Source organism: Pholcus phalangioides, unplaced genomic scaffold (assembly GCF_987345545.1).
Source record: "Pholcus phalangioides strain wild (caught in Gottingen) unplaced genomic scaffold, Ppha-v1.0 ptg000017l_1, whole genome shotgun sequence".
NCBI lineage: Eukaryota > Metazoa > Arthropoda > Arachnida > Araneae > Pholcidae > Pholcus > Pholcus phalangioides.
The window spans coordinates 449,398-476,954 of record NW_028301610.1 but is presented as its reverse complement, the minus strand read 5'-3'; the positions used below and the strand labels follow the sequence as shown (position 1 = coordinate 476,954).

Genomic DNA, 27,557 nt, shown 5'->3' with positions numbered 1-27,557 from the left:
AAATAAGAAACATTTCGGGAACTATGAACCCATCGCTCGCGAAATGGCACGGAGATATTAATTAGGCTCGTCAGATAATAGTCGTCGATTCTGCCGCGAAGAACTTTATGAAGGAATGATAGATCTCGCTTTGTACGTCTGCTATCGAGAGATGTCATCTTGAAAAAAGAGAGAAGATCCGAAGTAGGCGCATCTGGGACGTACACACCAAATGTCTTCCGGAATAATGACCTCAAAAACTTTTTCTGTTCATGTTCAATACGTATGCTCATCACTGCAAGAATATGTCCCCATATCACTGAGCCATACTCAAGTGAGGGTAAGACATATGCGAAATGCAGTCGTACCATCGCTGGAACTGAGGTGAATGGCCCAGACGACCATACGAGAAAACCAAGTGACTTGTTGGACTTTGACAAGACACTTTCCGCGTGAGCGATAAAGTTCAAATCACTCTTGAAAATTACACCTAAATCCATTACCATGCTCTTTCTTTCTATAGCTGCTGTATCTACGGTGTAATCGTAAAGCAATGGATGTAACTTTCACGTGAATGAAACGACACTGCACTTTGAAACATTCAGACCAAGATTGTCACGACACCAATCATTCAGATGCAATATATCATTTTGAACAGCCAAGCAGTCTTCTATGGACTGAATTGATCGATGAAATTTTAGATCATCAGTGAACATGAGGCAGCGGCTATTTTGAAGATACAACGTTAAGTCATTTACAAAGATAAGAAAAAGTAATGGACCAAGATTGGACCCCTGAGGAACACCAGACGTGCTTGTATATGGTTTAGAAAGATGTCCTGATGGCAGCCTAACGACGTTTGTTCTATCACTCAAATAGGAAGCGAACTAAGCTATAGATTCATTTGACAAACAAAGTTGGGAGCGTAATTCCGTTAAGAGTACATGATGACCTACGCGATCGAAAGCCTTTGCAAAATCTGTGTATATGGTGTTTATCTGTTGTTCCCCATTGTCAAGAGCAACCGACAGATCATGGATGAAGTTCGCAAGGCTAGTTACAGTTGAGCGTTTGCGAACAAAACCGTGTTGAAACGGAGTCAATGAAGGCGGAAAGTGATTATATAGTTTTTCATAAACCAATGATTCAAGAATTTTGACGAACGAACTTAGAATCGAAACTGGTCTGTAGTTAGTTACATTGGATGTGTCGCCCTTTTTATGAATGGGAACTATGCTTGCCAATTTCCACGACGAAGGGAAGCAACCTGTACTCAATGATTTATTAAATATAATTGTTAACGGACGTGCCAGTAATTCACCACAACCTTCGACTACGTAAGCCGAAATATCATCTGGCCGATGGCCCTGGATGACTTGAGCTTCCTTATAGCACATAAGACGTCAGCTTCCCTAAACTGTATATGGGCGAGATGTAAGAGGCCAGTTTCAGTCAAAAACTGCCCTTGTGGAATCGACTGTAAAGAAATATTTCTATTCGTAAACACAGATTCAAAGTAATCCGCGAAGGCATTAGCTGTTTCTTGGCCAGTTGAAGAAGTAGAGCCATTAAAGTGCATTGTGCTTGGAATAATGTCACGTTTTCGTTTGGACTTTATGAATTTCCAAAACAATGAAGAATCCCGTTGAAGACCATCTTCAATATGTTTTAAGTAGTTCCTATATGCAGTTTGAATTTTTTCCTTGCATAAGCGTGTGACCAAACAGAAGTGAAGTTTAGACTCCACACTCCCGGTACGAAGATATTTTTTCCTAGCTTGATGTTTTATGGCTATGCTGTTAATGATTTCACTGTTGAAACATGGACCATGGAAGGAATTTATGTCGATGCGCTTTCTTTTGTGGAACACAAGAGCCGAGTACCCGATGCAGACTTTCATAGAATAGACTCATCACAGAGTCAGCGTTATTAATGTGAAGGAGGCTGTCCCAATTCAAATATCCTAGCAAGTGGTACAGCTTAACAAAGTCGGCTCTACTGAACTGATAGGAAGTTATTCCACAATTTCTTATGTATTTCGCCAGGCATTGAACTTGGAGAAAAATTTCAAGTGACGGATGGTGCCTATCTTCTATAATTAGAGAACATTCACAGTGTTTCATATGGTACGATATCCGATTGTGGCAGGCAAGATCGAGAAGCCGCAGATTGGTGTTTGGCACTGTGTTAACTTGTTTCAGCCCATGATAATCCAGGTTATCCAACAAAATATTTACAATTTCACAAGCTGAGATAGGTTGAGGTGGATCCACTGACCAATCAATATTGGGTACATTAAAATCACCTATGATCATAAGCTCATGCATTTTCGAAACAGGGAATGCTTCTTCAACAGCTTGAAAGAACTCGATGTAATCAGCACTTACAGATTTAGGTGGAAAATAAACATTGCAAATAGTGACTATGTGATGATCGGAAGGCCTAACCCGAACGCATATAGATTCTGCGGAACAACACCATGTAGCCAATTCAGTGCTTTGCAGGTTTTTATTAACTGCAATTAGAACGCCACCTCCTTTACGTTGCCCCCCCCCCCTGGCTTTTGAAAATACACTAAAAATGGTATATATATACAAATATATATATAATTATAAATATATTGAGTGCATGTTTCTTGCCCCCCCCCCCCGGAAAAATTTTCCCCTCCCTGGAAAAAGTTGAAATGACGGCCCTGCAAAATGTATTGTTTTTGATAATTTGCATATAAAAAAAATAATTCCCTAGCGTAGTTGGGGAATTTTATAAATACGAAAAAAAATTCCAAATGAGTTATGTCTCATGAATATAGTCGGACCCCGATATAATAACAAATTTGACGATCGTGCCCCGATATAATAATAAATTTTACTATCGTACTCCAATATATTGTTACAATACATGTATGAATTATGTATATCATATACATAATACGTTTTATCATGTTTTATCGCATGGTTATTATGCATAATCGCCACTAAAAGCTACAATTTTTATTATTTATTAAATTAACCAATGATGCTTGGGTACTATGCATAATTTTGGGATGTCGACCGTGTTGATTTGATAACGCACATCTGACTCCACTCTGATCTGATTATAAGACGACTTGTCAACAATCACCAAATTAATTTATTTACAAAAATTCACACACACGAAAAAACATCAACATGTTATTTACACTGACTCGCAACAACTGTATATTTTTTCTTCTTCCGGTCGCTTGGCGCGCGTAATCTGCGTAGTCACTTTTAACGCCAAGTGTTCGCGAAACTCCCCCGCCAGTCTCACACTTCATTTGTGAGACGAAACCGAACTTTGCGACCGTATCGGGAGATGTAAGTTTTGTTCTTATCACTGGAACTGTCACTGGAACGTGATGAGTCATCCTGAACGGCTTCATCCAACAGCAAAAATGCCGGCTTTAATCTGTCGATGTTGACCACCTTTTCTTCGTCATTTACTTCCACTACGAAGTCCTTGGTGAATATACGCACAACACGGAATGGACCTTCGTACGGGCACTGGAGAAACTTCTTGAAGGGACCACGGCGGATGAAGACATGAGTGCAGGTGGTGAGCTCCTTCGGGACGTAGATCTTTGGAAGTCCATGCCGCACAGGATACGTTGGTTTCAGAGAACTAATGATCTTTTACAATCGGGCAATGTAGTCGGGAGAGTTAGACAATGGCTGATCGTCGTACAGCTGACCAGGAAGACGAAGTGAGGAACCATAACTCAGCTGGGCTGTTGAGGCATCAAGGTCGCTCCTATATGCTGACCTTAACCCAAGAAGAACCAATGGGAGAGCTTCATACCAGTCTGAGTCGAGGCCTTCCAGGACTTGTTTTAGCATATGACACATCAATGCTTGCTTGAGTGGCCTATGGAACCTTTCCACCATTGCATTGCACTGTGGAGTATATGCAGCCGTCCTTGCAATTTGGATGCCAAGCATTCGGGAAAGAGCCTGAAAAAGACCAGATTCAAACTGTCCACCCCTGTCGCATGTTACCCTCTGAGGTGTACTAAATCGTGCAATCCACCCATGTGCCAACGCTCTGGCGACACTTTCAGCCGTCATGTCGGATAGTGGCACTACCTCGGGCCATCTCGTGAATCTATCTACCATCGTTAGACAGTAACGGAAACCATGACACGGAGGAAGTGGTCCTATCAAGTCTATATGAACATGTGAAAAACGTTCATCGGGGACTAAAAACAAAGCCATTTTAGCATTTGCTGAAGGATGGTACAATAAAGTTGCCTCAGCCATGGCATTTTTTGCTTTTTCGAAAGCTGTGTCTAAGTCCGAATTCCATTCGATTTTCCGCTTGTCATTGTTTTCTGCCCCAACCAGTAACTTATTTAAGGGTGCAATAATGACCTCACTGTCTACAATAAAACGGTGATAGAAATTTATCATCCCCAAAAATCGTCTAAGTTGGCTAAATTCAAGATTGCATCAACTTTTTCTTTAGTAGGACAACAACCATTTTGATTGATTGTGTGACCTAAAAATTCAATTTGCTCTTTGCCAAATTCACATTTAGATTCGTTAATGACAATACCATATTCCAAAAAACGTTTAAAAATTTCTTCCAAATGCTGCTTATGCTGCTCCGGATTCTCACTAGCAACCAAAATATCGTCAATGTATGAAAAAACATAGTCCAAACCACGCATAATCTCATTGATAAATCTTTGGAAAGTTTGTGCTGCTGAACAGAGGCCAAAATTTAGAAATGGAAATTCAAATAACCCAAATGGTGTTATTATGGCAGTCTTGGGTATATCAGGTGGATTAACTGGAATTTGGTGGTAGGCGCGAACCAAATCAATTTTAGAAAATATGCACTTTCCATTGAGCATATGCGAGAAATCGTGAATGTGTGGTACAGGGTACTTATCTGGTACAGTAATGCGGTTCAGAGCTCTGTAGTCACCCGTGGGTCGCCAGTCAGACGAACCCTTGGGAACCATGTGTAAAGGGCTGGCCCAATTACTTTTTTAAGGCCTACAAATACCCTTATCCAGCATATAATCGAATTCTCGCTTGGCTATATTCAACTGCGCAGGATTTAATCTGCGTGCTTTAGCTGAAACAGGAGGTCCTACGGTAGGTATAAAATGTAATGTGTTATGCTTTACAGTATTTTGAGGTGCAGTATTTAACTGCGTGATTCCTTTATACTTGAGCATACACAGATTTGTCCAATCGGCATACACAGATTTGTCCGAAACTGTTTTTACTGCCTGAATGTCACAAACCGGCACGACCATGAGACACAAGATTTGTCAAAGGGTCAATTAAGTTGCGTTTTTTAATGTCAACAAGCAAACCAAAACGCTGTAAAAAAATCAGCCCCTATAATAGGTTTGCTGACATCGGCAACGATAAATGGCCACTGCAATGTACGGCGTAATCCTAAATCTAAAGTAAGCAATTTGACACCATATGTTTTTATATATGTCCCATTCACAGCATAAAGATTAAATGTGCTAGCAGTAGTTTCTTTACTCACAAATGATCTGGGATAGCATGAAACATTGCTACCTGTATATACCAAATATTCAGACTTATTTAAGCGATCTTATACATAAAGCCTGCGACTTAAAACCAAATTCCCAGAAGCCGCAGCTACTTCTGATGGCTTGACTCGTTTTTTGACCCATAGGAATAGGGCGAAACGCACTTAGTTGCCTTTTCTCCAAATCGAAAATGGTACTAACAAAGCCAATTTTCTTTTTTTACTGCATTACGATTTCTAGAATTAGAGCGATATCGACCTCGATTATTGTTAGATAGACGGTGATTCAACTCTGTCAAATTCTCTACTTGTTTTGTTAATTCATTTACCTAATGTTTGAGATCAACTAGTGTTGCGCTTTCATCACTTTTACCAGCAGTCAAATGAGAGACATTTACGGAAGCAACCGAGACATTCCGAGCAAACCGAGTGCATTCGCAAATTTTATCTGCCATCTGTGCCAATTTGTCCAAATTTTCGGAACTAATGGCCAGGACGGTTTGCACTGTGATCGGCAATCTACGCAACCATAAATTTTTCAAAAAAATATCATCAACGAGATCTCTCATTTGCCTTAACAACATTGAGGGTGAGCGATCCCCTAACTCAACATTCTCAAGTAATGTTTGAATTTTTTTCGTGTGAGAAATTTCAAATTCTGAAAGCAAACGGGCTTTTAGCTGAGAATAAGGCCGATTTGAAGGGGGGTCGCAAACTACGTCAGTAACATGTGACAGTGTTTCAGGGTCTAACGAAGCAACTAATGTGTCGAATTTTGTCTGCTCAACAGTAACAACCCTGAAACTGGACTCTAGTTGAACAAAAAATAGTTTCACATTGTTTGGCCAAAAATTTGGTACTTTGACAGACACACGACCACATTGGGATTCAACTTTCTCATCTCCTGAATTTCCAGGTTTCGGATCCGTTATTATGAGCGTGTTAGCTTAAATACCAATACGAACGGAATTGCACTATTAACACCCCAGAGGACACACGAGAAAGTGAACATACGAATCCAGCCTACCTTTATTCAGCCACGTGCCAAATAATGTTCTTGCGCCATTCCACACCACGTCACCACATTTGGGTGTCGACCGTGTTGATTTGATAACGCACATCTGACTACACTCTGATCTCATTATAAGACGACTTGTCAACAATCACCAAATTTATTTATTTACAAAAATTCACACACACGAAAAAACATCAACATGTTATTTACACTGACTCGCAACAACTGTATATTTTTTCTTCTTCCGGTCGCTTGGCGCGCGTAATCTGCGTAGTCACTTTTAACGCCAAGTGTTGGCGAAATTCCGTCACACAATCACCGGTAAATGTGATTTAAATTTAGGACAATTTATCGAACTCACCAAGACGATTAGAAAGTACATAATAATCAGTTATGTATAATAACCGCATATATGAAATTTACCGTAACGTAGCCTATATGTTTATTTATCTCATATTCAAATACACCTGTTAAATTTTAAATACTAAATAAATAATTTGTTTACTGACCGGAAACTTCATGTTTTTCTCCGATCTCGTCTTGATCTCGCATTTTGATTTCTGTATTCTCAGTGGGTAGGGTCATAGAGCAGAGAATTTGACCGAACGTGTTCGATCAGTTGCTCTTCCATCATCAACACACGAGCAAAAATCAAATTAAATGAAAACACGAAAAAAATTTGAATAAATCAAAACGCGAACAAAAAACAAAATTGATCAAAACACGAACGAAGCAAAAAGCACGAGGAAAACAAATATGACGTCTTCACATGCCATCACACGACTGACGAAAATATGAACGATCTGATTTTTTGGTAACACGTAATAAGGCGTGTTACGTCGGATTTCATGAACCGGCACATTCACACGACGCGTCAGCACAGTGTGAACGTACCTACAGAAGGCTCATAGGTGGAATTTATATCGCACGAATTTCTACGTGGTCCCACGTCACGTCAGAGTAGTGTGCACGGATTTTTGCGTGTTACGCCAGATTTCATCATCACAGAGTTTACCGCGTCACGTCAGCACAATGTGAACGTACCTACAAAAGACTCATTGGTGGAACTTTATATCACACGCATTAACGTGTGGTAACACGCCACGTCAGTGTAGTGTGTATCCGCCTTAAAACTCGTGTGACTTCGATCTAAGTCCATTCACATTTTGGTAGTACATTCTAATACCATTGCCATTGGACTTATTGGGTCATGGCATGCATTCATTTGAGCTGTCTGATCAATCTTTACATTTTGCGTTTCCGGGTTTGCTTGAACATTTGTGAGCTTACGTCGCGGTGTGTAAAACCGTCGTACCACAACACCCATTGGCCAGAAAGAACTGTCTGTCAGTAACTTTGTGCCGTCATCAGCGGGCACAGCTATCCTGAAAGATGCATATGGAAGATGCATAGTAGTGGTGTTGCTGAGGGTATCGTCCCAAGAGATTGGAAGGTTGCTGATGTTGTTCGATATTTAAAAAGGGTAGTAGAGGCTGCGTTCAATTATCATCCTTGACGAGCTCCCTCTCGAAAATTTTGTAAATTATTATCAGTAGGCAATTGGTGAAGTGGATAGACAAGAATAATATATTGTCGCAAGTTCAGCATGGTTCAGGAAGGGGAAGTCATGTGTAACAAACCTTCTAATCTTCTATGATCACGTGACTAAGGCTTTGGGTGAGCGCAAAAATGCAGATGTTGTTTACTTTGATTTCCAGAAGGCATTCTTCCACCATGGTTAAAAAAGCGAATAGAATGCTCGGTTTCAATTTCAAAATTGTCTCTTCGCATTCCCTTGAACTCGTACTTCTGCTTTTTCGAGACTTGCTTTGCCTCACGCTGGAGTATGCCATAAGGTTTTGGAGATCATACTCACAAATGGACATATATTACTTGGTTGGAGGGGGGGGGGGTGCAGAGAGAAGAGCTACACATGCTCTTGTTAGCACACAAGGCTTGAGCTATGAAGAGAGACTTCATTTTTTGAATATGTTTACATTGGATGAACGCAGGTGTCGAGGAGATATGGTCGAAGAATTCAAAACTTTCAATGGCATGGATAGGATGGGCCATGAATTATTAGTACACCGTCAATCGACTGCTTTTACAAGGGGACATCAGCATCAATTGGTAAAAGACAATGCGAGGTTATGGTGCCACAGGGAATTTTTCTTCAATATGGTTGATAATAAATGGAATAGCTTACCCCCGGAGGTATAGTAAATTGTAACACGATTGACACGATTAAAAAGAAATACGATAAACATGTTGGGGTAAATCGAGAAGCTATCCGTACTTAGAATAAGACAACCATAAGTATTCCTTATTTGCATTGTATAATATTTTATCATGTATGTATATACAGGGTGATTATAAAAAAACTATCCCGACATATGGGCCCTAACTATCATACCATTCACAGAAACTGAATGAAATTTTGGCATAAGGTATTTTGATGTATGCGCTCAAGAATGATATGGTAAACAACAGTGTCACTCTAACAGTTACGGTTACAGTGAGAAAATTTCGAAAATATCAAATGGCAACACCAAGTTTTTTGTATTGAAATGTGATCTCCATTGTGAAAAACCCTAAATAGCGTTCGAACGGCAACTGTAGTATGAAAATCACCGGCGGTAGATAGGCTAAAAGTGAGGACAACCAATAAGGACAGAGAAGCAGCATAAAATAAAGCATTTCATTGTGTTTCACAAATTTTCCACATGACCTTGTGGAGGACTAATCAGGCTGGGAACTCAGCCGAAGAAACGGTGTGACGAATGAAACGAACATTAATGCTCTGGTGCACGGCAAAGTCCTTTTTACTTTTTCCTTGCCTAGCTCCGGGGATTTTCGTGCTACAGGTGCCATTCCAACGCTATTTAGTGTTTTTAAGTATGGAGATCGCATTGCAATACAAAAAACTTGGTGTTGCCATTTGATATTTTCGAAATTTTCTCACTGTAACCGTAACTGTTTGAGTGACACTGTTGTTTTCCATATCATTCTTGAGCGCATACATCAAAATGCCTTATGCCAAAATTTCATTCAGTTTCTGTAAATGGTATGATAGGGGCCCATATGTCGGGATAGTTTTTTTATAATCACCCCGTATATGACATCCATATTTGTTATGGGCATCTTTTTATCAACCACCTCGTTGTGGATTTTGCCTGTTTTGGTGATGTATTTGTATCTTTGCGAGGTTATCACGGACGTTGCAGCTGTATTGTATTTTACCAAGCGATACTAATGTCCCCTTGTAAAAGCAGTCGATTGACGGTGTATAATTCATGGCCCATTCTAACCATGCCGTTGAAAATTTTGAATTCTTCGATCATCTCCCGACACCTGTGTTCATCCAATGTAAGCATATTCAAAAAATGAAGTCTCTTTTTTTTGCGTGGATGTTCTACTGCACATGTTGTTTCCGTTGCGATGCGCCCTCTTTCTTTTTAGGTAAAATGCCTTAATTGATGATCAAACTTTCCGAGGTCATCATTTATGGGAGTCTGTTGGACAGTTGCGTGTAGTTTCTATTCAAGACAGACATGCATTTTATCTTAAACGAAGGGACGGACTTTATTTCAATTCAATTTTTTCAATTTCAATTCAATTTTTTCAATTTCAATTCAATTTTTTCAATTTCAATTCAATTTTTTCAATTTCAATTCAATTTTTTCAATTTCAATTCAATTTTTTCAATTTCAATTCAATTTTTTCAATTTCAATTAAATTTTTTCAATTTTATTAATTTGTTTTCAATTTTTTCAATTTCAATTAAATTTTTTCAATTTTATTAATTTGTTTTCAATTTTATTAATTTGTTTTCAATTTTATTAATTTGTTTTCAATTTTATTAATTTGTTTTCAATTTTATTAATTTGTTTTCAATTTTATTAATTTGTTTTCAATTTTATTAATATGTTAGATGAATGATAACAATACATTAGGTTAGTGAAAACCACCAAGGAGACATCAAGGTCCCATACTGGTTGTTACAATGAAGTTAATTCAATAACATTTCAATTATCATACAGTGTAAAATAAAGAGTCATTATGCAGTGATTTTTGAGATTGAAAACAAAAAATTATGAGAAAAACATCAAAATAGGAAGGGGGTCGAGAGGGAATGCGATTACACGCACATATAATACATAAAATACAAATATATATAAATGCAACGGTCACAGGGGGGTGCTTTAGTGATTATAAAAAAAACTATAAATCAACATACGATTATGTATGAATTGGACTGGCAGAGCAGTTGACAGCAAGGGTATTTTAATGAATAATTCGACCGCGGGAGGTGAAAAGACAGTAAGATACACACAACAGAGAGTGTTTGGGAATCTGAGGATGAAATCAGAAATAATTTTCAATATTGAAAATTCGTAGCAAGTGTTTTTTGAGGATTTTTCTGAAAATTGAAAATGAGGGGGCTGTATAAGATCATTTGGAAGGCTATTAAAAAATTTAGGAATGAGAAAGCTAAAATGTTTTTTGAGTATAGTTTTATGAACTAAAGGCATTGAGTAAATAAAATTGTGTCTATTAGATGTTCTTGACGAGTTAAGAGGTAAAGAGAATTTTTTTTTTTAAATTATAAGTATGGATCGGTGAAAGTATAGATGTTTTAAAGGAAGGGTGTTTGATTGAAGAAAAAGTTCATTTGTTGGAGTGATGTAATTACTTGCCAAAATTTTTTTTGTAAAGAAATAATGGGTGCAATATTGGTGACATAATCACTTCCCCAGAGAGGTAGACCATAAAGTAAGTGTGAATGAAACATTGAATAATAATACGTTAACAAGAAAGATCGGTTTGCATATGGTTCAGGTTGAAGAATTTGTATAAAAAGTTTTGATTTTAAATGATTACAGAGAGATATCCATTATGAGATATCCATTTTAGATTTTGATCAATATAAATACCTAGGTATTTTATAGAGGATATTTGTTCTATACGTTGACAATCACATGAATTATTACTAGTACAATTTGGTTCATGGAAATTTATGTCATAGTCAATATGTGAAACATTGTGTAAGGAAAAGATGATCAATTTACTTTTGGAAATATTGATATGGAGATCATTAGCAATAAACCAATTACGAACTCTTAACAGATCGGTATTTATATTGTTGATAAGTGTTCGGTAGAACTGCATCTGAATGAAGAATTACAGTATCATCTGCAAACGTGATGATTTTACCCTTGATATTTAAATTACAGAGATCATTGATAAAAATTATAAATAATGGTCCTAAATTAGATCCTTGGGGGACTCTTTTGATTATCTTCATGGCCTTACTTAAACAATTATTGCATTTAACTTTTTGAGTTCTATTAGTGAGATAAAATTAGTGACTGGATAAAATTGAAAGTATTTCCTCTAATTCCATAGGAATGCAATTTTGAGAGCAAGATTTCATGATTCACGCTGTCAAATGCTTTTCTTATGTCCAGAAAGATACCTATTGTTTTTCTAGATTGGTCAATATTCTTGTAGACATATTCAGAAAAGTTTAAAAACGCAGATTCAGTATTTCTATTTGGTAGAAAACCATTTTGGTTATTGGAGAAGAAATTATTATTTAAAAAAGAATAAATCCTCTAGTTTTAATAAGTGTTTCAATTATTTTCGAGGTAGGTGACAATATTGAGATGGGCCTATAGTTGCTGAGGTAATTCTGATTACCATTTTTAAAAGTAGGAACAACTATAGCTGATTTGAGTGATTCAGGAAATTCACCCCTTTCAATGCAATTATTAATACATGCATTCAGGAAGGCTTTTGAATTTTAGTAGTCAAAGTATCATAACAAGATGCAGTGTCTTTAAGAGATTTTGCTATTTTGTAGACTTAAATTTGATCTGTGGGGGGCCAGAAAAATTGATTTGTCACTGCGAGGAACATACTGCTCAAAATTTCCATATTCATGGGTTTGTTGTGTAATATTTATGAAATGGTTTTTAAAATCATTAGTCAGTACATGCAAATTAGTTTCCGAAGGCAGACTGTAGTTTTTTTATTATATCCAAGTATTTTGTTAATTAGTTTCCAACGTTCGGATGATGTAGAGCAATTCGAAAACAAGTTGAGTAATAATTTTTTTTTGTCGCTCTAATTTGTTTTTTGAGATATGTTGCGACGTTTTTGTAAGCATTCTTGACTATTATGTCAAATGGGTATTTTTTGTTTGATCTTGGTTAAGTCAACTGTTTCAGAGGTAATCCAAGGTTCATTTTTTTTATTTTTCGGTTTGATCTGTAAGTATGATGTATGATTGTTAATTATGGTTTCAAGTTTAATCATGAATTCATCAAAAACCAATCCTGGATTTTCATTTGTAAAAACAAAGTTATAATGTTGAAGATAGGTTGCGATTCCAGATAAGTCAATTTTTTTTAAAGCGTTTCCTGTCAGTATTATCAGTTCTTGGATCAATGAAAACTTGAGTTTACAAGAAATTTAATAATGATAGGTCAAATCTGTAGTAATTATACACTGCTCAAAACAATTAGGGGAGCAAGCAAAAAAGTGAAGAAAACCGTGCGAGACAGCCACGTATTGGCATACAATGGATAGTACACGCGTATCAATGCGCAATACAGAAAAAAGACGTAAAAAAATTTGGAATTAAGCTTTAATTCTTTGAAAATATGGAAAAACATGAAAAGGTGATTTAGGGCAACAATTTGGTTACATGTAAACGATAAAAAAAAGTACTGTTTAGACATGATGCATGAGTTTTAATAGCGTGTGTGGTCTCCTCGAACAGCTAAGACTGCTGCACACCTGTTTGCCATGGATGCGATGAGGTTATCGATCAGACTTTGGGGAATACTGTTCTACTCCTCAAGAAGTGCAATCTGCAAGTCTCGGACAGTAACAGGCGGCCTTGGTCGCGCAGCAATGCGTCGTCCGAGCATGATTGGATTCAGGTCAGGAGAGCACGCTGGCCATTCCATACGCTGTATTGTTTCAGATTCAAACATGTTCTCCACCAGACGAGCTCTATGCGGTCGGGCATTATCATCCTGGAAAACAAAGGAATCTCCAATGGCTCCAGCGTAAGGGATGACATGAGGTCGCAGTATCTCGTCTGCATAACTTCGGGCCGTCAAAGTGCCATTCCGAATGATATGCAGGTCCGTACGTCCACCTATGCTGATTCCACCCCATACGTCCAACCAGCTCGTCTGTATTGTGACCTTTCACGAACGAATGCGGGGTTATTTCGAGTGCCCCTGTCCCTCCATACCAGAACACGTCGGGTGTCACACTCCAGACTGAATCGGGACTCGTCTGTAAACAGCACTTGGCTCCAATCATGTTGCTCCCAATCTCGATGTTCAGCAGCCCATCTTCTTCGGGCCGCACGGTGGCGTGGGGTCAACGGAATGCAGACCATTGGCCTACGTGCATAAGCCCTCCCTCATGAAGCCGATTACGTACTGTTTGGCTGGACACACTTCGTCCTGTTGCCAAGAGCAACCGTCTTTGTAGCTGCGTAGCATTCTCTGTTCTGTTTCGACGGGCTGTTAACCGTATATACCGGTCATCAGTTGCTGTAGTGGCGCGTGGCCGACCTTGCCCTGGTCGACGTCTAACATTTCCTGTTTCTTGGAATCGATTCCACAGCCTTGCAACAATACTTCTGGCGACTTCAACAGCGTCCGCGACACTACGTTGTGTTTGCCCGGATTCCAGTCTGCCTATAACACGCCATGCCATGGATTCCGGTAAATCACGTTGTTGAGACATCCTCAAGACACCTTGTCTCAAAAATAAATACTGCGCAATCGAATTTCACAGTTACGGCAGTAAAACAGACCTTTCTGCAACATCCCGATTTCTGCCCTTATCTTCTTTTTCTGGTTTTTGACGTATACATCTTTGCGTAATTTTGTTAAAACCATGTGCTCCCCTAATTGTTTTGAGCAGTGTAGATGAAGAAATTTCCTTGATTTGAATTTCCTATGAGTTACGAATAAAAATATGATCAATACAGGAGTTAGTGAGGTCTTGTTATTTTGAAAATTAAATCCATGACTGGATAACATGTCCTGATAATCTGAGTGGGTACCAGAATCAGTTTTAAGGATGTCAATATTTATATCACCAATTAGTAAAACATCTCTATATTTGATATTTTTAAAAAGTGAACCAAGTTCTTCAATACATTGAGTTTGTGAGAATGAATGTGATCTGTACAAGCTGAAGATGGTAAATTTTAATGTAGGCTCTTGAATAACTATCAATTATGTTTGCATTACTATAGAATCAAGTTCGAAAAACTGAAGGGTATAAACGAAAATTCCGCCTGAACTATTATAATCTCTGCATCTCGTAAATAAATTGTAATTTGGCAATCTATAGTGACCAACCTCATCCTCAAAAACCCAAACCTCAGACAAAACACAACATATTGTGCGTACGCGATGGCGCTTCGAGCGGGTACATCAATCATCGCTCTGCTCTGGAGAAGTGGCTTTCTCTTCTTACACGTGCCGTCGGTGACGCCACAAAGGAAATATGATTGATCAAGTACCCCCCCCCCCCCACGAAACTTCCTCATGAGAGTCCCCAGACTGGAGCCCTTTTGAAACTCGAAACATTTTTTACTTGTATTCATTTTACCAGCAAATAAATTCCAGGTCCCTAATGTGAAGGACCCTGGACCCGATTCGCAGAATTTTAGCTGGGGCCCACACTGGATAAAGTGTAAAAAAAAAAAAACATCCAGGGCCCCCAAATGAAACCTGTCAACTACTACATGGGGCACAGCTGCCTGGAAGCTTGTCGGACAAAGCTCCTGTGAGGGCCACGAAAAATTTTCATTTGTAATTTCACAACGAATAATATCCAGGGTACCCAACCAGTTACCCGGGACCCAATTCGCATACTTTTAGTGGGGCCCCTGACTGGCTTTATCTCGGGCTACCGATGTTGCAAATTTTACAATTTTTAACAATAAAAATCAGTGAGATTCATCCAGCGACGCCGAAATGAAACCTGTCAACTTTTCCAGGGGGCCCCGACATGAAGGCTTGTCGAGCATCCCCCCGTCTTTCATTACACTTCTGTTGGCTCCCAAAACAATTAAATACGAGAACCTACACTATATGTCACATATGAGGAGAGAGAATATAATCCATGCATCACTCAACACGTTCATTCATTGGGAGGCCCCTCTCTAGCACCTTAGAAACACATAACAGCCGGGAAGTCGATTCCGAGATCTTCCTTTCTCTCTAACTCGGTATCCAGATTTTCTCCTGCTATTTTAAGGTTTGATTACGGACGTCCCAGTCCCTTGGAAACTCCACCCATTTTATTTGATTTAATACATCATCTCTAAGTTTCTATTCGTTTCTTGAAGGTTTATTCATGAGATTGGCTATTGCCTATCCATCCCTAATTTCTTTGTCCTTGTGACTCTCCGTTCAAGACCCCGAGAACCCTAGCGGCCATTACCTAACCTTTAACCTCCTCAATCTTTCTCTTTCATCGAAGCTTCTCATGACTAACATACTCGGCATATTTTAGATCCTCTGTTATACTTTAATTGCATTCCTTAAATAAAGTGATTCTATTTCTACTTAAATGGCCGTCATCTATTCTCAATCTTGAAATTTGTCTTTCATTCGTTGGTCCCCTTTATTTTATACGATTCACCGCTTATTCTCCAAGACAAAACTTCTCAGACACCTACTTGCCCAGGGCACCCCCGGAATACAACCGACCAGATGCTTTCTGACCGTAACTAAGGGATTCCCTATTGAATGGCGACTGCCCCATCTACTTACATAGGTCTGTGATTGTATTTCTTTTAATTGGGAGACTGTTCCCACCGGCTTGAACAAAGCTTCTTTCATCGACATATAATATACACGACGCCACTTACTTTAAACCCCTAAGAAACATGTCCACCATCCATAGACAACCATTCTTATTTACGTTCCTATTATTCAATTATTTGTTTGCTGTACCATAGTGGTTACTGCAGCCTGTTTTATCGGCACCTGGAGACCTACAGCTCTTTAGAATTAAATCGAAAATAACAAATTTAAATACTCCAAACTATCAATTTTAAATACATCCGAAAATAATAATTTTAAATATTCCCTCTATTTTCTATTTTTATTCTATTTAACGGAGGGCCTTGAAAAATTTTCATTTGTATTCATTTTACCAACGAATAAAATTTAGGGTCCCCAACGAGTTATCCGGGACTCAATTCGCATACTTTTAGTATGGCTTTATCTCGGGCTACCGATGTTGCACATTTTACAATGTTAAACAACAAAAATAAATGAGATTCATCCAGTGCCCCCGAAATGATACCTGTCAACTTTTCCATGGCTGCCCCCGACCTGGAAGCTTGTCGGACACATACCCCCCGTGAGAGCCACGAAAATTTTTCATTAGTATGCATTTTACCAATAAATAAAATCCAGGGCCCCAACCAATTACCTGGGATCCAATTCGCGTACTTTTACATGGTTCGTACGGTCCTTGAAAACCTTGAAAAGTCCTTGAAAAAAAAAAGTTCATTTTCAAGGCCTTGAAAATAAATAAGAGTCCTTGAAAAATAAATAAGAGTCCTTGAAAAAGAATTTTATTTTAAGAATTCTGTGAGAGTCCTTGAAAAATTTGTGTTTTCCGAAATAGTTTTCGCCACTTTTTTTTTTTACTTCGTAAGTGACGTCCTTAAAAAGTGCAAAGCACAGGGAAAAAGCCTTAGTAGCCAATAACCCTGGATAATTGGATTTAAAGCACGTTTTTCCCCATTATTATAAAGCCGTGTTTTCGTAGGAGCAGGTTTTTTGTGCCGCGTGCAAAGTGAATCGCCCAGCGTAATACGCCGTCCACTCACCAATAATAAGAAAACAAGTTCGACTGTTTTCCTAGAGAGCGCAACAAGCCTCACACTGCAGTGTTTTACGTCGGGCGTGATTGGCCGACTGTTTCTGGAGGAGTCAAATGCGTTGTGCGCCACTCGTTTTACCGATCTTCTCTTCATTTTTGTTTTCTTTCACTTCCCTTCATCGAGCTCGATGCTTCCCTTCAAACCGGAGCATGCAGATGACAGAGTAGCTGATAGCAGGGCCGTGAGCTGATGCGCCACGGTAGGAATACACAAACGCGTAGTGTGATTATGTAAAACGTTTCTGTCGACGCGAAATGATACATCGGTTCATGCGGCGCCAAAAACTTATGTTGGAATGTTTTTTCCCTTTTTATTCTCTGTGCACGTGGAACCGCTCGGCCCGACGCAATATGTAAATCGCTGGCGGCATGCTCTCACCCTCACGGGAGCTCGGCTTTGTACTGTAGGCTGGTTTTTTTCCTCGTCTATGTCGGGATTGTTTTTTTTCTCCCTGAGATTGCCGGTTGTTATTTGTCGGCCGTTTTATTTATTTATTTCTTTTATGATCGTAAATGATCTTGTTTTTTTTCCTTGCAACTTTTATGGAATAAAAGCTAGAGTTCAAAATGAACTTCCGATCGTTGTTTTTTTTCTTCAGCTCAGTCGGCACGCTCTGGCCCCCAACAACCAACCTATTTCTAGAGTAGAAGTCCTTCTGCAGTTGCCCCCCCCCCTCTCCCGCGTTCTAGTACCGGCGCTGGTATGACGTCAGTGGTCTACATAATTACTTGGAAGATCACGTGACGCGTTGAATGTCGGCGCATCTCCGTTATTTTCTAATGGTATCCATAGTTGTTTAAAGGAGTTTAAAACAATAAATGAAAGAAATAATTTCAGTATCGATGATATGATTCCAAAATTAATGAAGGAAAAAATTACAGAATTAATGAAAGAAAGAATTACAGAATTAATGAAAGAAAGAATTACAGAATTAATGAAATATAATTCCAAAATTAATGAGAGATAATTCCAAAATTAATAAAGCAATAATTCCAGAATTAATGAAATAATTTTAGAATCAATAAAATAATTCAGCATTAGCGAAAGAAACAAATCCAGAATTGATGAAAGCAATTCCAAAAGTTATGAAAAATTATTCCAGAATTGATGAAAAAATTCCAGAATTAATGAAAGAAATTATTCCAGCATTAATGAAATAAATAAATCCAGAATTAATGAAAGAAATAATTTAATCTTTTTCTATCTTTAGAAGAGTTCTTTTTTTTAGTCTTTAAAAGGAAATTAATTGCAATATTTAGAGACTAAACTACGTTTCAATGAGGAAATTGACAGGCACGAACTGTGTTATTCAATGTGTCATATGTTTTGTATGATATATGTGGTTTTTGTGTGATATATGTGTATGTGGCCTCCTTTATTCATTACAGATGATGTGAAATAAAGTAGGTAGAAATGTAATCTCTGAAAGTTTTAATCAAAATTAAATATGCGCCTATTCATGTTAAAAATATGCTTTTGTAAAAAAAGTCCTTGAATTTTTAAGTTTTACCTTGAAAAGTGCTTGAATAGTCCTTGAATTTTTTTTCGTTGGAAGAGTACGAACCATTTTAGTGGGGACCCAGACTGGCTTTATCTCGGGCTTCCGCTGTTACAATGTTAAACAAAAATCATTGAGATTTGCGCTCCCCTAATTGTTTTGAGCAGTGTAGTATCGCTACAGAGTATCCCCCAGTGAGTAGGGTGAACGATACATGAAATTACTGCGAAATATATACGCATATGCCCGGTAACATGAAATACAGTATTTTTTTCTTTGAATTGGTTACTAAAGATGATTTGCATTATGTGAAGCTAGAAAAAATGTATATATAAAAATATAAAAATATATAAAAAATAAAGATAGAACAAAAAGTTTTGTTGTATGCATAATAAAAAAGTTGATACATAGATTGATTATACAGGGTGATTATAAAAAAACTATCCCGACATATGGGCCCCTAACTATCATACCATTCACAGAAACTGAATGAAATTTTGGCATAAGGTATTTTGAGGTATGCGCTCAAGAATGATATGGAAAACAACAGTGTCACTCTAACAGTTACGGTTACAGTGAGAAAATTCCGAAAATGTCAAATGGCAACACCAAGTTTTTTGTATTGGAATGCGATCTCCATACTGAAAAACACTAAATAGCGTTGGAATGGCACCTGTAGCACGAAAATCCCCGGTGCTAGGCAAGGAAAAAGTAAAAATTACTTTGCCGTGCACCAGAGCATTAATGTTCGTTTCATTCGTCACACCGTTTCTTCGGCTGAGTTCCCAGCCTGATTAGTCCTCCACAAGGTCATGTGGAAAATTTGTGAAACACAATAAAATGCTTTATTTTATGCTGCTTCTCTGTCCTTATTGGTTGTCCTCACTTTTAGCCTATCTACCGCCGGTGATTTTCATACTACAGTTGCCGTTCGAACGCTATTTAGGGTTTTTCACAATGGAGATCACATTCCAATACAAAAAACTTGGTTTTGCCATTTGATATTTTCGAAATTTTCTCACTGTAACCGTAACTGTTAGTGACACTATTGTTTTCTATATCATTCTTGAGCGCATACCTCAAAATACCTTATGCCAAAATTTCATTCAGTTTCTGTGAATGGTATGATAGTTAGGGGCCCCATATGTCGGGATAGTATTTTTATAATCACCCTGTATATAGATTGTCATTGATTATTATTGTCATTGATTGATATTGTCATTGATTACTGCAAATGCGGCAACATATCGTTTAGGAAAATGAACTTCGTCCATATCGAGTTGTACTTTGTGAAACTGATTGTTCAGACTGTTTTGTTGTTTTATCTGAATTTTCCTTTTTTCCCCAAATGCAGATTTTACGCGATCAATTGACACTTTGACTGTTCGGTTCGGAGGTTCGATAGTCACTGTCTTGTCATTTCTGGTGATCACTTTATGTGATCCCATGTAAGGCTGCGATAGTGGTGGACGCACAGTATCTACTCACAAAAATACGTGTGTCGATCTTTCAGAGATGGATGGACATACATCGCTGTTTGACCATGTGCTGATGTAGGCACAGGCTTTAATGTATGCATCTTTTCTTTGAGTTCCGTCACGAAATTCGGAGAATATGTTGCTAAGGGGCCATTCAAGTATTACGTAAGCAGATTTTCAGCCATTTTTGACCCCCCCCCCTCTCTTGTTATCAAAACACTGACCCCCCTCCCCCCCACTGTCTGCAAAATTTCCTCAGCAGCTTAGAATATTTCATATCTTCAAAAAGGGGTGGTTGATGACGTTAGCAAACCTTCAACCCCCCCTCCCCCCTTGTCATCAAAAGTCAGAAAATCCGAAACCCCCCCCCCCGATGCTGACGTAATACTTGAATGGCTTTGAAGAGTCTCTGAGAATATCAGCTGGTAGAGGTAATGAAGTACCGTACACAAGTTCTGATGCACTAGCTCCGATGTCTGGATTGCTGTTCTGATACCTAATAGCACAATGGGTAGTGTGTCAGTTCAGTTTTGATTCTCGTGAGTTTTGATTGCCGATTTTAAATGACGGTGAAATCTCTCAATCAGTCCATTTGATCTTGGGTGAAAAGCTGTAGAACAAATTCGATTTGTGCCAAGAAAGTGATTGAGTTCCTTGAATAGATTTGAATCAAATTGCCTTCCTTGGTCCGTAGTGATAGTAGAAGGACAACCAAATTTGTTAATCCATCCCGTAAATAGTGCTTTGCATACTGTTTCGGCGTTGATGTTGGAAATTAGGACAACTTCAGGCCATCGACTGTATCTGTCTATGATGGTGAGACAATATTGCATTCCTTGTGACATAGGAAGGGGTCCTAGGATATCGATATGCAGGTGTGAGAAACGTGTATCTGGAGTTGCAAAAGTTCCTAGTTGTGCTCTTGTGTGGCGTTGAATTTTGAACTTTTGGCATTGTTTACACTGTTGCACTAATAGCTTAAAAAACTTCTGCATATAGGGCCATACATATCGCTCAGATATCAGTTTACTTGTGGCTGAAGCTCCTGGATGGGAAAGGTTATGAAAATGCCTAAAAATTGTTTCGCGTTGAGATTCAGGTACAAATGATCTAGCTATACCTGTTGATATGTCGCAATAAATATTTGTATCAGCTAGAGGAAATGGTATCATTTTTAATTTTATAAAGAAGTGTTTCCTTTTACGTAATTTTGGATTTCAAGATCAGTTGATTAAATTTTAGCAAATTCTCCGAAATCTAAATCTGGTGCTGATGAAACTGAATCTACCTCAATGCGACTTCATGCATTAGCTACGACATAGTCGGTTCTCTTTTTATATCTTATACGAGTTGAAAACTGAGATATAAAATCAAGTTGGCGAAATTGTCTTGGAGCACATTTTTCTGGTTTTTGTTTGAAAGAAAAAATTAATGGCTTTTGATCTGTAAAAATTGAAAAATTTCTGTCTTCCAACATGTAACGAAATTTTCTTATGGTAGTAACAGTTCTTCTGGGTGTCTGATAATTTTTGAGAAAGAAAGGCTATTGGTACCCATGGCGTGGTCAGTATATTGCATTAATGTGCCACCAACAGCGTTATCAGAGGCGTCAACTGTGATACGAAGTTGTGCACCTGGCTTTGGATGCTGTAGCAAAGTGGCTTGAGCCACTTCGTGAAAAGCAGTTTCAGCCTCAGGGTTCCACTGTATTGTCGGCTTGATTGCATGACTTTGTTAGTTTTGATTTCTTTTTATTTTGTCGACCTTGAAGAAATTTAACTAATGGAGATAATTCCCTTTTTAATTTTTAAAGTTTAATTCCCTTTTCTGAAACGCGTTAAAGCCTAAGAAATTAATGTTAGAAACACCAAAGATGCATTTCGATGGTTTAAGACTTAAACCATAATGATTTAGCCTATCGAAAAGTTCGCGCAGGTGTTTGAGATGTTCTTCCTCTGATTCTGAAGCAATCAGAATATCATCCAGAAATGCATAAGCAAAAGGCAAACCGCGAATAACTTCATCAATCGTTGAAATGTAGAATGATGAAAATGAATCGTTGAAATGTTGCGGCTGCATTGCATAGCCCAAATTGCATTTTTGTACCTTCGTACAGGCCAAAAGGAGTAGTTATGGCAGTTTTATGAATATCATCTGAATGAATGGGTATTTGATGATATGCTTTAATCAAGTCAACAGACGAAAAAAAAAAAATTTTCATGCAGTTCTGCAGTGAAATCTATAATATTAGGCACACTATACCTGTCTTTCACTGTTTGCGCATTTAATGCACGATAATCACCGACTGGTCTCGAGTCTGTATAATTTTTTTGCTACAAGATGTAGTGGAGAAGCGTAAGTAATTTTTGAAGGGCGCATATGGCCTAAATTAATAATTTGCTGGAATTCATCTTTTGCGGCACGTAAAAAATCTGGTGCAAGTCGTCGTGGTTTTGCAAACACCAGTTGTTTCAATATGATGCACAAAGTTATGCTTTACCACCACGTGCACATTTGCACGTGGTGGTTTTGTTATCTCAGGAAATTCCTTAAGTAACTGATGATATTGAGTGTCGCGTGTAATCAGCTTGATTGAGTGAATTGATCCCGATTGAATTTTTGCTATAGATGATAAATTGGTTACCGAATTAAATATTTTTCTTAATTTTAGATCAGGAGTAAGAGAGACCGAAATTGAAAAGAAAATCTGCGCCTATTATTGGCGTGGACACATTTGCTACTAAAAATGGCCATTGGAATTTTCTTCGTAAATTCAAATAAATTGTGAGAAGTTTTTGTCGATGTACATTTATGTTTTAATACACTGGTTTAACGCGATCGACAGAGTTCGCCGGAATAAGCGAAACGTCAGATCCTGTATCTATAAGAAAATTCATGTTCGTCTTTTTATCTGTTACAGGCGACGGGATTTTGTGGGCAAAGTGAATGCTGCCTCTACACTTTACTTTCCGCGTTTCTCGAATTATTGTAAGTACACGGTTGTTCACATTTTCTGGCATTTTGGCCAAATTTTCTGTGATATGAACAAAACCGATTGTTTTCCCGACTACGAATTCTACTTCTATACCTAAAATTACGTCTGCCTCTGTATCGAAAATTAGGCGTTCAGCCTAGAGCTTCAATACGATTCGATAACTTCCTGATTTCGGCAATTGAAAATTTTTCGAGGAACTTACCGTTTGAGAGGATGCAGAGGGAGTGCTGACTATATTGGTGCAACATTGTACTGATTTACTTCAATCCCACGAAGTTCATCCAAGGAGAGTGGCACAACGGCAGCCAAGATGGATTGTACGTGCGAAAGAAGGCGTTGCACAAACAACGGATCTAGAAGTTCATCTGGATCGTTATATGGCTCCGCAAGGCGTTTCATGGAGCGGAGCAACTCAGATGGTCGTCTGTCACCTAGTTCTTCACCTGTCAGTAATTTCCTGAGGTATAGGGGACACGCCAAGTTGGCGACTTTTTTTCCGGCGATAAGTTGCCATCGTTGGCGTGCTCTGGTTTGTTGTTCTTCTGCTGGGTTGTCGTTGTTCCAGAATATTCGAAGAATTCTGCGAGGCAGTGGCGCTGGTGGTTGTTTTTCCGTGTTCCTAGCGTTCTAGCGCGTCTTTCAAACGGGTTTTACTGCCATTTTAAAACTGATTTTCTCTTTTTTCCATTCTATTCTCTCTCTTTTTTTCTTCCAAATGACGTCACCTTATAGCCGCTGCGTTTTGAAAAACCGTTGGGATAGTTCTTCATATTTTCTCTTCCTTCCGTATATATGATGTAGTGTGTGTGTCGGATTAATTGGAATTATTTTGGATATCTTTTCCCTCAGGTTGTACCTTTAATATTTTCCGATATTTATTCTTTTCTACATGCAGGATGCTCCTGCATCGTTATTATTTTATTTATTTATTTTACCGTTGTTTATTTATAAGAACCCGGATTCCCGAAAAGAGAGTCCGGGTTTTAATTTATAATACATAGAATATATTTATTTATACAACATGCAGGACCGTTGTTTATTTATAAGAACCCGAATTCCCGGAAAGAAAGTCCGGGTTTTCATTTATAATTATTTTTTTATTATAATTATGCTTGTTGGTTTTAGCATTTTTATGCTCGCTCAATTCAGCTGTTATTTACGTTTCCATTTCTCTTGTGTTTCATGATATTTTTCATATTGTTTTCTATGCAGGATATTTTTTTTTTCGGCGCTCGTAATGTGTCTAACGGCCTTGGCGACTTCTGATGGGGTCGTCGGACATATTTGGCGCAGAAAAAAAAGTCGCCGAAAATCGCCAACCTGTCCCCTATACCGAAGCTGTTCCCAAACAATTGACAGGCAAACAAACGCGTGAATAGGAGCAGATTTAGCTGGCATCTTTTATGTCGTCTACGAATTCACCTTAATCCTGTGGGTGTACCTTAATGAAAGGGGGGGGGGGCAAGATGTGATGCATCAATTAATAACTTTTTATGATCCTTTCATATTTAGCATAAGGAAACAACGAACAAAAAATTTAAGATTACCGCAAAACGTCTTCAATAATTCAATAACCCAAAACTTGTTTTGACTATTTCAGCGATATCATATATATATATATATATTAAAAGTTTCTCATTTTTTGTGATAATATATATATATAAAATTGATTTTTGATCGTTACCAAATTTTACATATACTCGTAAACGAAACAGGACCCGCCTTGAACGATAGGCTACTGTAAAAGTTCATCAAAACAGGTCAAATTCCCGAAATTGTCGGGCAACAATGGTTCTTGAGCCTCAATAATGACATTTGGAATGTTAACTTTGTTCACCGCGGTTCCCTAACAATACCCCTCAGACATTCCTTCACTTCTTCAGGGCTCCCAGTATGTTGAGAAAAGGTGGGAAACGCCGGGTATTACAGTTAGTTGTTAATAAATCATAATTATGATTATACATTAATACATCGTTGTGACTATACGATTTTACACCCAGACCACGACCAGAAATATTTTTTCCATCCATTACGAACTTTTTATTATAAATTTCTGTGTTTAAATTACGTTTTATGCTTATTTTAACTTCCTAGTTTTACTTTTTTTTTTAAGTTTTTTAATGCATCTCACCAATATTCTTACATGCTACTGCAATTCAAATGTCATATATGATGAGATATCACGAACAAATTATGTTTTTTTTTTTTATCGCAATTCTTCTAACAATAGCCATAACAAACATATCATTTTTTATCCATATCATATCCTTAAAATCCCTTTTATCATATAATTTATGCCCTGCCGTTAAAAAAGCATAATATTTATTGTTCTAAACAGTTTTCAAGAATATGCAACGAATTTCGAGGCGAGTAAAGAGTTTTACCACGTTTTTCACAAAACGCCAGGACCGTCATTTCAACTTTTTCCAGGGGGAACAAAGAGCATGTACTAAAGGTACGCGTATATATATATATATATATACCATTTGTAGTGTATTTTCAAAAGCCGGGGGGGGGCAACGGCCCTCCCCTGCCCCCCCTAAATGACGGGCCTGCAAAACGCACCACTGTGTGATGGTGGAAATTTGCAACTGAATACGGACTAGGTGTGACAACTCTCAGTGATTTAAAAAAAAACAGATGGATTAAAGTCTCGCAAAGGTTTACAGAGTTACACCCGTATTTTCATGGTTTTAACGTAACCACTGAAGACGACCGAAATCTTCCAGATTCGAAAGAATGCTTAGATACGTTTCAGGAACTCCCTGTATTCCAGTCCTGTAATGAGAGGATGTGTCGCAGTTGTTGAAAATTGAGAGTGACAATCCAGGATAACATTTTTTTGGATGGCGAAGAAATAATTACGAAATTGAACGATCAAGTTGTTCAGGATGACTGTGGAAGTCATGAAGATGAACCAACGGCAGATGTAATAACGCACAGTGAGGCAGAACAGTGTTTCACAAAATGTCTTGCGTGGTTAGAATCGTGGCCAAACACTGATCCGCTTCAATTTTTAATGTTGAAAATATTACGGGATGAGACGGCGAAATGTTGTTGAAGCAAGATGGATTCATTTTTTTTTTCTTTTGTGATGCGCTGTCTTTCTTTCATTTACTTTTCAGAATAAGTCGGTTAATTTTAATTATTTTAAGGTTTTTGTTGCTGAATTTCAATTTATTCCTTTGTATTATCGAATTAGTTTCGAAATCGATTTTCCGAACACCTTTGTGTGTTCGGATAATCGAGCGGCAATCATGGATGACTAACACCAACTGCTGGATTATTGGTTGCTATACAATAGTATCGCTACACTGTCAACTTTTCCATTAGGGCCCCGACCTGGAGGCTTGTCGGACATCGCCCCTGTGAGAGCCACGGAAAATTTTCATTTGTATTCATTTCAACAATGAATAACATACAGTGCCACCCAACCAAGGACCTGGAGCCCAATGCGCCGATTTTTATGGGGGGGCCCCCAGACTGGATATATCTTGGGCTTCCGCTATTGTAAATTTTTCAATGCTAAAGCAGCAAGAAAACAATGAGATCCATCAAGGGCCTCTGGAAATTAAACCTTTTAACTTCCCCGTGAAGGTATATGTGCAATGCCCTGCCCTGAGTACCCCGACCCTATGTGTTGGGAGCACGATATATGTATATTATACATATATCGCCAGTACTCATAGATAGGGTGTTGTTGCCTTGAAATGGCTCGACAAACTTAGAAGGGTGATATTAATTATCAAGAGGAAAAAAAAATGCCTGAAAACATGATATCACAAACCATGTTTGGTCGGTCAAAATCGCCAAAATACACGTTACTTTCTGGGAAGTGGATTGGACGCGCTGGACCTGTTGCTTGGCCCATCGGACCTCAATCCCTTGGCCTTTTTCTTTTGGGGGCAATTTAAATCACTCGTGTAATCAGACGCCTGAGAGAGGATCAATGCCAATGGAGGATCTCGTAGCATGAATCGTCGTCGCTGCGGCAGACATCGCTAGCACTTCGTATATTTGAGTGCGTCCGACAATCGTTACTCCGTCGCTGTCGGCTTTGCACTGATCTTCGCGGTAGCAACTTCGAACAACTCCTGTAGTATTTCTCTTCGTCTATATTCTGG

General features: G+C 38.3%; 1 protein-coding gene across 2 annotated transcripts in view; it reads right to left on the bottom strand.

Annotated features, from left to right (window-relative positions):
* Positions 1 to 27,557, bottom strand: part of LOC149072088 (uncharacterized) — a 265,882-nt gene that overhangs the window by 128,388 nt on the left and 109,937 nt on the right. Inside the window, exon 1 of one of the 2 annotated variants that reach the window (XM_089246589.1) lies at positions 6,536 to 6,587. The exons of the other annotated variant lie outside the window; for it this stretch is intronic. The gene's annotated coding sequence lies outside the window, so the exon portion shown is untranslated. Of the gene's footprint in view, positions 1 to 6,535; positions 6,588 to 27,557 lie in introns of those variants that run through there. 2 annotated transcript variants of the gene reach the window in all.